This window comes from Mytilus edulis, chromosome 7, assembly GCF_963676685.1.
Source record: "Mytilus edulis chromosome 7, xbMytEdul2.2, whole genome shotgun sequence".
NCBI classification, from domain to species: domain Eukaryota; kingdom Metazoa; phylum Mollusca; class Bivalvia; order Mytilida; family Mytilidae; genus Mytilus; species Mytilus edulis.
Window position 1 is genome coordinate 44,867,800 of NC_092350.1, and position 12,120 is coordinate 44,879,919.

Here is a 12,120-nt window from a genome sequence, read left to right on the forward strand (position 1 = left end):
TCGATATCACAAACTAGTCAAAACATTTACTAACTTTTATCATCGGTATAAGGACATCATTCGTAAATATAGCTCAACATGCAGACTTCTTATACTTTCAGGTATTTCACATCCAAATTTTTATGGAAATATTCTTTATGAAGCACAAAAATGTCAGTAATCACCTCAGAAACTAACAAAACCTTTAAATAGACTTATTTAGAAGGGATATAGTTACGATACTGTTGTCATGTCATTAAAGATTGCATATTTTGGCGTTAATATTGATTCACTTATAGGGTTTTTGCATCGGAACTAAACACATTTATTCAAAAACCAGTTATTGGCATGACACGGGTTATGTTCTTCTCAAATATGTTATGATGGTATGATACTAAACCCCTAACGAGAAGGATTGTGCCTGATATTCATATGATGAAATCATAATCTTTCTATCAGTTTAATTGAAGTCTGGAGCTGGCATGTCAGTTAACTGCTAGTAGTCTGTTGTTATTTATGTATTATTGTCATTTTGTTTATTTTCTTTGATTACATCTTCTGACATCAGACTCGGACTTCTCTTGAACTGAATTCTAAAATGTGCGTATTGTTATGCGTTTACTTTTCTACATTGGCTAGAGGTATAGGGGTAGGGTTGAGAGCTCATAAACATGTTTAACCCCGCTGCATTTTTGTGCCTGTCCCAAGTCAGGAGCCTCTGGCCTTTGTTAGTCTTGTATTATTTTAATTGTAGTTTCTTATGTACAATATGGAAATTAGTATGGCGTTCATTATCACTGAACTAGTATATATTTGTTTAGGGGCCTGCCGAGGGACGCCTCCGGGTGCGGGAATTTCTCGCTACATTGAAGACCTGTTGGTGACCTTCTGCTTTTGTTTTTTCTATGGTCGGGTTGTTGTCTTTTTGACACATTCCCCATTTCCATTCTCAATTTTATTATTTTCGCAAATACTGTATTTCTCCTTTAGCTTACTCGCGGTGAATTATTTCCCAATTTTTAAATTTATTTGATTCAGTCTAACATGAAACATTTCAGTTTTACCCATTCGCGACGAGTCATATTCGCGTAATTTTTCTACTCGATGGTAAGAAAGTCGCAAAAATCAATAGCTCGCGGCAATAACTTGGTTTACATAAATTGCGTGTTGTTTGTACATGTATGTCTGTTCTATAGTCTGTATTCTAGTTGAACGCTTCTGAACTGTATTACTTTATTTTAATTTTTGATATTTCATTGCCTTTCCAGACCAAAGGAGAATGCTAGGTATATTGATAAAAAAAATCAGTCTTTACTATTTGTTTGCGATATTTTTGCATCCTGTAAAAGGCATGTTTTATTTTAAATTTTCATCCAGAGTTCCAATCATTTTTTTTAAGCCCATCAAAAGTGAAATAACAAAAATACCAAACAAAAACATAATTCTAAAAAGAAAGTCCTTTATCAATTGACAAAATCAAAAGTTCAAAGACATCCTATCAAAGGAAAACAACTGATATATTCCTGACTTGTAGTAAATAGTAAAGGGAAATACCCCCAACAAAATAACTAGTATACTTTAGTTTCATTACATGAATAAACTACAGGAGTAAAACAAGGCCGGAATACTATCGATTGCTTTGGGATACCGTCTGCATATACCAATTACTCGTCAACTGAAGTTTGAATTATGATAACAATTAATGAAATCGTAAGCTATATAGCGCTTACGTTTTCATTAAATCCAAAAGAGTGAAAATATCACTAAGGCTGTTTTGTGAGTACATAATTATGCTATTCTTTCCGTTTTGAATTTTCCTTAAAGTTCGGTATTTTTGTTATGTTACCTTTTAGTTTTCTACAAAGGTAGATTTACGTCGAACAGAACAGAATTGATTAGACCATCTTGTCTCCGTAGTGTTCTTAGTTTTTATGCTTACTGGTATTGAAGACTCCCCGAAAAAGATAATTGCGTAAAATGTATTATAAATATACATGTATATGAAAGTTACTTGTTGTATAAATTGACATTACTCAATCTCATTTTCCTAATTACCCAAACTTTGCAAAAACCATTAGTAACATTATAGTTTATAGATGATAAAATCTCAAAAATCCGTAAATAAATAGGAACAAAACGAAAGGGAATCGCATAATTACAAAACTAGGAACCGAGGTCGTCGACTTTATTAGCGTCCCATGCTACGCTTGCATCACCCGCCATATAAATCCGATCTCAGTAAAAAAAAAATCACAATCGGTTTAGGCAAATTTGTGTCCGTATAGCACGACTATGAACGAACTTAAATTATTAGTTGTAAAATGTTAACGCCACATGATGGGAGACTCCTTAACTAAAAACACTCAGTTTCACAAAACATGACAAAATACGAGAAAAATTGAAGCAACACTTTATAGATTTCATGGGTCTGATGCACTGTTCAGTATTTAGTTCATCAGGAAAGCTCAAAACTGAAATTTGAATGCCAAAGATGTATACGATAGGAAACAGTCGAAGAGCCATATGACCAAAAGGATATAAATAAAAATTAATAAATGCCTAAGGCAGGTGTAACCTTAGTTTTTTTTTGTATATACTTTATAAACAGAAAACGACGAAAAGAAATCATCTTCAAACACTACAGTACTCTTCATAAACAAAAAGCAAAGACTTGTGAATTCCCTTGTGGAAAAGATTAGTTCAATCTAGTATCTGTAATAATTTATCGTTATTTACAGTGCAAATAACGAGGATGTAATATCACGAAATTGACTGCACAGTTTTGACTAGACAGCAAGGGAATTGTTCGAATGCAATTATTTTTTTTCCAAAATAATCAAATTAATTTTGTACAAACCGAAACGTTTACAAATCGGACTTAGATTAAAATGACCGTTTCAATCTTAATATCATTTACTACTGTAATGATATAAAACAGTACACATTAAATCACATTATACAAGACTTGAAATATCGCATTATGAATGGTAACTGTTACTGAAATTTAGCTCAACATTAATAATTTCAGAAACATCTCTAATGGGTTATTGACAAAAATGTCGATCTATTAATTATTTTGGACGTCATAATAATTAATCATTTTGCAATTGCTTATTGTCTGGTTTTGAATGGAATAACTGATGCTTTTTGACATTTCAATGGACAAACAGGAAACAATTTCTTTCCAGAATTGTATGTTAGTGGTCCTGCTTATAATTTCCCGATTTATTACGAAGATAAACACATGTACCAGTCTGGACAACATCAATGTCCAATTCACAATGTTGGCATTACAAAATATTAATATCGCTTAAACGTGGTGGAAGAAATTAAGATTTAAATGGAATAATTTAAACTTGGTACCAATAAGTTTATCAATTGTTACCAAAAGCTGAGAATTATTCTTTAATTCTTTAATACCAATGAAAATTGCATTCTAGTGTGTGTAGAAGGGTATAATTTATCGTACGTAAACAGTCGTCAAAGTATCTTACTAAAATGACTCAGTTCGTATTATCTAAATTAATAACAAATTTGTCATAAAAGTGTAAATGTTGAGACGGTGATGAGTGGAGTAAACTTGTTCATGCAATTTGTAGATTTCAATCAATTTCCTTTAAAGTCAACATGACATCATTGTATTCCCCTGTCGAACTAATATACATGTATAAGAAAATATTCTTTTCGATTTTTCGACTAGTATACAATTGATGACAGATGAAGAATTAACAATAAAGAAAAACTGGAAACATCAGAACAAATCCCTTTCAACATTGACATTAGGAATATTATCTATTCTGAGATTTTCACAAATATCCATCGACCTTTTAGTACTAATTGAGCGTCAAATATAAAAAGACAACATTAACAGATTGTCTAAAAACCACAGTGCAACAATAAGATATTTAATATAGAACAGCCACAATGCAACATGCTATTTTACACGCAAATGGTATAGAATTGGCAACAATATATTGTCAAACATAAAAGAGCAATCAATTCTCTCAAATCAATTACAATATTCAAATAGGAGGCAATTTCATGGAACCCGATTTCCCCTATTGTGTGTGATGTACGCTATAACGCACAATTTAACTCTCAATTGAATTATATTAATGGAAGTTTGTCAAGATCAAAATAAAATAGAAATACATTTTCTTAAACTTACACAGCTAACATCTTACAGATATTTTGAAATTGAATGAGGGAATTACAAATGTTGATTTCATTAGATAATGATATTTGTAGAAGGTTTATCTACTTCAGTTTCTTTAATTTTAATGATTTCTATTTTAAAATACATTTCTTTAGAGCTGACAAAACTGTTACGAGAACATCATCAATATTTTAAATGCGCAAAGGATATCATATTGATATGCTGGAAAATATCATTTTTAGATTATCTATCTTATCCAGAAAAGTATATCCGGTGCCAGCATAACACTGTTAAAAAAACTGTAATCTTCATTCATATTGTGTTATTACTATCCCTTCATGTACTTGAAGGTTCTATTTTATAACAAGTGGTCGAGTGGTTTAAGTAGTATGACTACTGTACCACTAGCTGTCAACACTGATGTTGTGAAGTCTAATCCCGCAAGTGTCAGGTACGCTGTACTGCAATCTTAATTGACTAGAATTGTCACTTTTCCTACCGAGGTACGTTGGTTCTCGCAAGGCGCACTGGCTTCTCGTTCAATTAAAAACTGACCGCTGAAATAGTGCTAAAAGTGGAGTAACAACGATCAACCAATCTATATTCTCTGGAAGATATCATCTAAAGACGGATGTTTGCCTGACCTTTTTATAAATAATTATTTTTACAATTTATTCCTTCAAGGTATTTTGTTTAAGAGTTTCATTAAAAAAGAATTAAAAAAAAAAATTAAAGAATAATACTAAAATTAACCTTTTGAATAAACTTATTCTAAAAGGTTATCAGTTTAACATTGTATTACCTTCTTTGAAAATATTAATGTTTTATAAGCATTAACATTAATTTTGTTTTTGAAAAATTAAATTATAAATAAATATATTCTATATCACTACGCAAGGTCTCGCGTCTCTCAGACAATTTATGACGTTTTCACACTCAATCTGTTGGATGTGTACAGATTGATAATTTAGTGAAGGATAATATCTTTCATATGTGATTAAACCAGCCTTCAGAGATTTCTTATATCACTGTTTGTGTCTTTTTTATTATGTTAGTTGTTTTGTTGTTTTGATTGGTTCTTCGTACCGATCTACTGAGTTCAGGCATTAGCAACTGATTTTCATAGTTTGTTCCTTTGTTGTTCTGCTACGATGCTGTCCCGGGTAAGGGGGAGGCTGAGCTTTCATTCACCAGTTTAACCCGTACTTGTTCTGAATCAGGAGCCTGTAAGTCAGTGGTTAATGATGGTTTATGTCGGCCATATTTGCTTTTCGAAAATTGATATTTTATTAATTAGATCATTAGTTGGCTGGTTTGAATTTAACACATTTTCCATGTCGTGGCCTTTCATAGCTGACTATACAATATAGGTTTTCTGTCTCAATGTAGAAAACCGTACCGTGACCATCATTTATTGATTAAATCCACGTCACGTGAACTCTTGTGGATAGTTGTTTCTTGCCAATAGTACCACATCTCCTTATGTTGACTTATTAAAAATCATATACAAATTGAACCCTAGAACATTAAAAATGAATAAAAATAAAAGCATTTTCAAGACTTCAAAACGATAAAATGGTCGTCAAGGGTGTTATCGCGAATTAAAAGATGATAACGCTTAAGTTTTGACATTTATATACAACATCTACTTAGGTATTTGATTTGATTCACCATTTAGCTTACACATTATCAAATCTGAAACGAGATCATATCGTTAATGATATATTAATGTGTGATTGCGTTTGTGTTAGATGTTATAAAAGGACAAAATATAAGTCTTAACCACATCTGAATGGAATGTAAGAAGGTGCTTCCCAACGTATTCCTAGACGTTTAGACTGGTATGTTTTTATAATAACAGGGGGAATAGGGAAGCAATTATGAGGACACTCAGGTAAAGGTATTATGGACAACCAAGAATTTTAAATGTAGAATAATTGGGAAATATTTTGATTGTGTTTCACTTATTTAGTAACACAAATATTACCATGTATCAAATTCATGGAATAAGAGTACAAAAAGAAGACATTTTAATATCTGTAGACAAACGAATTAAAAACGACACCAGAGGCGTATTAAATCACATAAGGAAGTAGACAGTTATTAACACTATATCATACAATACGTCAGTTCAATACTTACGTATCACCATACAAAACAGTTGTCAATACATTATATTATCACATTTTGGTTACAAAAACGTTGGGTTTTGCATATGTAATAACCCAAAATTGTTTTTCTGATATTGCTGCCCGGGGGATAAAAGTGGTTATTGGTTATTGTGCCCCCGATTCTAAATGACATGACGTCATTACGTTCTTAACGGCAATGACTAACAATGACGATATTTGTTTTGAAAATTATGACAATTTTGTTTCAAAAGCAAAAGTAACGATTTAGCCTCAGTTATGCCAAATAATGACGTTTATGTATGACCATATTGAAAAATAAGAGAAAATTTTACATAGAGGAAAAATGTTATTGAAAATGTGATCAATCTAATTAGATTTTACTTTTTGTCGCGAATCAAATAGGCAAAATGGAACTTATTTTTTCCCTTTCCTCAGAACTTTAATATGTGATAAATAGACTTTAACATGTATTTCCATATTAGCCCTGGTATTATCCTCAATCCATATCGGCCCTCGGCTTAAGCCTCGGGATGATGATACCAGACCCAATATAGACAAGACCATGTTATAAACTTATAAGTATATCATAAAAGATACAAAAAAGAGAAACATTTCAGTATACTAGTAAATTTATCAAAATACAGACATGCGATGTTTTATGCCATTGGTGGCCTTGGCTCTAATCTAGTTTTAGCAGGCTTCATATATGTCAATGCACCTCCACTACGGAAAGCTACATAATGAGATAAAAGAAAAGAGTAATTGCTAGAATGTAATTCTGTCTAAGAAATTGCACAATATGATACTTTTTTTTTTATCTTCAATATAAGTTATGTTCATAGTTATTATCCAACAGTCAAATAATTTTAGTACTTATTTGTCTTTAATAAAAGAAAAATGAATTATGTCTTCAAACCTGTGTGTTAAAACATGTAAATAAATATATTAGCAATTATTGAAAACGGAAAAAAAATTAAAAATGGAATAATCTTTTAATGGCTGTGTAACAGATGAAAACAATTCAAATTTAATCATTGCTGTTATAAATCCAAGTCAAGAATTCGAAAGGTGTTATCCATTTGTTTGGTGTGTTTTAGGCTTTTTTTCTTGCCATTTGTTTAAGGACGTTTCTTTTTTGATTTTTCCTTGACGTTCAGTATTTTTGTGATTTTACTTTTAAAACCATTACTTCGAAGGCCCGTCTGATGACTCGATGGCATTTTTTTGGTAAATCAAATAATTATATAAAGATCGAATGATTATGAAGTCTATTTAATGGAGGGTATTGTTTTGATATGTTGGTAGCTACAGCTTGATTAAAGCAGATTTGGAGTGGAGAAATTAGCAACAAACCTAAACAATAATAAAGCATTTAAAAACAATGACCTGTAAAAAAACTTATACCCTACCCCAAATAGGCTCAAAATGTATTCGCATGGACATGGTGTTATGTCTTTATTCAGGTTACTATTTCTGATTCACTAAGTTATCTTTACCTTTTTTTGTCATAAATATATTATGAAACAAAGGTAGAATTTTGACAACGAAATATAATTGATTAGTAAATCTCATGTTTATATTTATTGGAAACAATATCATTAGGCAGGTAAATTGAAATTTTATCCACTAAGAGCAACTGGACTTATCCCTGAAACGGCGGCATACTAATGTTGCCTTTATTTAGTTTGTTGTGGTTCTATTTGTTCTACTTTTGTTTTTTTATGACGTGTTGTGCTTCCCCTTTATCTTCACCCTTATATCTACATATGATATTTTGGCTTATCTAAGATAATTGTCATCATGGTTCGCCAGCATGAATGGTAAAGATAATAATAATAATTATTTATTTTTTATCTTACTAAGTACATCTTACAGGAATACATAAACTGACTCTTTTTTGGTGAACGAAAATCTGTTCATTAAAAATTGTACTCTGTATATTATCACTATAATAAAACCATACAGGTCAGACTTTAAACATCTGTAAAACTTTAATCTTAAGTGTTATTATTAATCACTATAAAACATTTCAGTATTTAATAAAGTTTTATGTCTTTTTCATAGATGTGAACGGGAAATTAAAGAATGAATCTGTAGGGTTCTAATAAGCCACAGTTTTACATCCCACGATTCTTGCTCATAATATAACCTTTAGATGTGGTTTAGATTATTTTCAAAGATACAGTATTTTAATTACCATTGATATCTCCCACTAAACATACAAAGAAATGTCAGACTTTTAATTAAAAACAAAACACAATGCTGTATTAACGTCATATTATACCATAATTCCTGTAAACAAATACATTGAAAATATGCCATTATTTCAAAATTGCCTAAAGACTTAGACATGCCCTGAAATGATCTCAATACCTCTCTTATTCATATGTGATGTCCTTGATCCTTATATCAATAACACATTTGCCTTGTTACAATTGGTCGTTTCGTGCTTTTAATGTGTTAGTAATATATTGGATGTACTATTTTAAAATAGAAAAACAACGAGTTTCGTATGGTAGACTTTAAACCATCCAGCTTTCTTAAAATATTTTCTAATCGCAATTTTTTTCCCCTAGAGGGAGGAACATAGGCAAAAGATAACCATTTAAACTCATAAGTCGAAAACAAAATGTAAAACTCATCGATAAAACAAAAACGACCAAAAGTCAACAATACACAAAACAAAACAAAAAAATTGAGCAACACAAACCCATTGAAAACCTGTGATGATCTTATGTGCTTTGGAGGAGTAGCAGATCCTGATCCACATGTGGCACCCGGTGCATTTCTCATACAAAGACTAATCCGTTGATGAGGCTTATTTGGAAAGCCAGATATGAGGGAACACACGTATTTTGGTTACTACAAATGAAATATATTTGTCGTCTTTGTGTTACAGATATTTTATAATGGTCAACCAACTCTCGATGGCGACCAAAAACAAATGGTCGAAGGAATGCGCGAGTTGCTATATTGCAACCAAATGACGTTCAGCTCGATTTTAGTTTGTAACCTGGATTTACTTTATCTCAATTAATTAATTACTTTTAAACACCGGTATACTACTGTTATCTTTATTTACAGACTAGTTCAATCATTTGGGTTCAACGAAAGTTAAACAAAGTAAATATTTGTAACTGAACTCGTTTGAAGCTACGGCATATGCACAGTTTAATGTTTTGTAAATCGTTTAAAAGAAAATAAGACAGATTATATAATTTTGAAAAAAGCACAAAATCGGGGAGCTATCATTTAATGTTTTTAGAAAAAGAATTTAAATTAAATTAGCATTTCGTTTTCTTACAACAATCCTTTGTTTTTGTGGTCGGAATCCTGCACGGATCATAATTATATTTTAGGCTAAGCAACTAACGATTATAAACATAATATATTTTTACTATAACTGTCGTTAATAAGGTTCCAGAGCACATTATGTATTGTACTTATACATAATATTGTTTTGATGCTTTAAAGTTGTTAAATGGTATAAACAGATTTATCGTTGTGTAAACTTCTTTAAACGATAAATAAACGTAAACAAATGCAATTTGTATTTTTATTTTAGATGAAATAAACTTATTTTGAAGTTAATAACTTGAGAGCTTTTGGTCATTGTAACATTGATATATAGGTCTCCATAGTACAAATAACCAGTCGCTGGTTATTAGCACAGTATTGTATGTACTCGTTTGTACTTTTAAAGGTTTATTGATAGGTATTTTGTTAGGTTAACAAATTAGCAAACTAGTAAGTATTGATCGATAACTTGATCTGGCAAAGGATAAGATAAAACTTTTTAAATTATAAAAAAGTCAAAAAATGTAAACAGCCTTGGACATTTGGGTCTCGAGTATGTGGTATAAATGTTATTCCGGCAAACCGTGTATTGCGTTTTAAAACCGATCATATGCATTTTTCTATCAATTGGTCGTGGAAATATTATTTTCATTGACTGCTATCACGCAGATGTAAAATTTTACAGGACAACCACGTGTATGAGCGCTTCGGTATTGACACGAATTATTGTTTATATGCCCATACACATAACTTATCTATTAACAAAACTTTTTTCAATACTAAGAATCTCTTCCCCAGGAACAAATAGCTAAGCGTTATTTTTACAAACCTTGTGAAAATTTGGGTCCTTAATTCGAAAAACTTGTTTCAAGTGTCGCTGTTTAATCTTTTATAGATGAAGCGCGCGTCTGACGTACAAAAATTAAACCCCGGTATCTTTAATGATTCTTTTATAAAGTATGAAGTCTTCCTTATTGAAAAGAACTATCAACCCACAGGTATACTCAGTACATCCATTTAAAATCCTTCTCAAGAATTTGATTCTATTTTGTCGTTTACAACCAGTTCCGATTAGTACCATATTCAGAATTATTCTATATTAAATACGACAAGAAAAGAAAGCTATAATCAAACACGGAAACAACTCTAGACTGAGACTTGATAACAATATGAAATTAAAAATATCTGTTACAAAAAACAACAAATAAATAAGTAAGGAAACAATTTTGAAATAATTGAAGAGCTATCTTTAGAATAACATACAATATTCTCCATTATATTTTCATAGTAAGAATGTTCAATTTGTATCCTGTTGGTTTTTTTTGTTGTTTTTTTAGTGTCTGAAGATTATCCATTTTGCATTGTGGGTACTATAACATATCCGGCTTTGAAATTATAATTATAGATTATCATGTATCCCTATTTTACTTATGACATCGTTGTTAATTCCATTTACAACGGCATGTGTGCCCTTAGTTTCTATCGATACTACTTCATATCATTCTACTGTGCTGAGAACAGATTTTTTTTTGGTATCAAATGTTGTTTCGATTGGTTTTTACTGATTTTAGTCATAAATTGTAAATCATAACAATGTAGAAACAGGTCTGCAATAAGTGAGGCCCAGTAAGCCCCCATTGGAATGCCGATAACTTGATGATAAGCGGAATCTTCATAGCGAACAAAATAAGCCTCAGCCTCAGCCTCTATCTCGAGCTAATAACGATTGATATTGATTTTAGTTGTTGTCAATGCCAAATTTTTATTATTTAAAAAGTACCCCCACCCCCCACCCCCAAAAAAACCCAACACTTCTATATATTAATATTTAACTGATGAAACAGAAAGAAGTTTTCTAAGGTTGTTTTGTAAATTAAAAAGTTATAAAATGTAGAATGGTTGTCCCCCCCCCCTCTTGCCATATATTGTCTGCGCTTCTTTTACACAGCCTTTCTAATCTTTCTTAGAGCAATTACTTAATTTGATCATTTGTATGAACATTTTCATCTTAAAAAGCACGTTTGAAATTTTTTTAGAAAACGGATATCTAATGTATTTTGAATTTGGGTTTAACTTTCATTTCATCTATACATTCCTTAAAATGCAGAGACGTATTTTGTGGTCAAATGACTTATCAAAACCTAGTATTTAAGCCCGAAAGTTAAGATTTGTTCCGAACAGACTGATTTTTCTGAATGTCTTACGATAAATTAATACTACGATTATATCATAACTTAAGGATGTACTAAGGTGAGGTTTTGGAATTTTTGTCAAATGTTCGGACTCCTTGGTGTTTTTCCATACAATACAATGTAAAATATTTTGCCCCATAACACCAATTATTTTTTCATATAAGACTTAATAACTTATGAAATGTCATTTACAAAACTTTAAGAAAATTCTTGATTTTCTTTCTTTTGTTTTGAGACCCAAATAATACCAATGAAAATATAAGGTAAAAGTCCGAGTCAGCCTTTTCCCGCCATATTTTAAATCTCAAATATCTCGAAAAGGAGGTCCACGACCTATCAATATTTTTAGCTTATCTTTATCCCT